Source organism: Terrapene carolina, unplaced genomic scaffold (genome assembly GCF_002925995.2).
Source record: "Terrapene carolina triunguis isolate 2854851 unplaced genomic scaffold, T_m_triunguis-2.0 Scaffold191, whole genome shotgun sequence".
Taxonomy (NCBI): Eukaryota; Metazoa; Chordata; order Testudines; family Emydidae; genus Terrapene; species Terrapene triunguis.
The window spans coordinates 241,724-242,007 of record NW_020664542.1 but is presented as its reverse complement, the minus strand read 5'-3'; positions in this window follow the sequence as shown (position 1 = coordinate 242,007).

Here is a 284-nt window from a genome sequence, read left to right as displayed (position 1 = left end):
TGGATGGATGGATGAGTGTGAGGAGGGAGGGATGGGTGTGTAGGGGGCTGGCTGGCTAAGTGTGTATGGGGATGGAGGGATGGATGAGTATTGGCAGGGATGGATGGATGAATGGATGAGTGTGGAAGGGGATGGATGGATGGATGTGTAGGGGGAGGGAGGGATGGATGGGAGTGTGAGGAGGGAGGGATGGGTGTGCAGGGGGATGGATGGATGGATGGATGAGGGGCAGAGTGAGGCAGGATGTGAGGGGAGGGGCAGAGTGTGTGAGGCTCCAGGCAGAG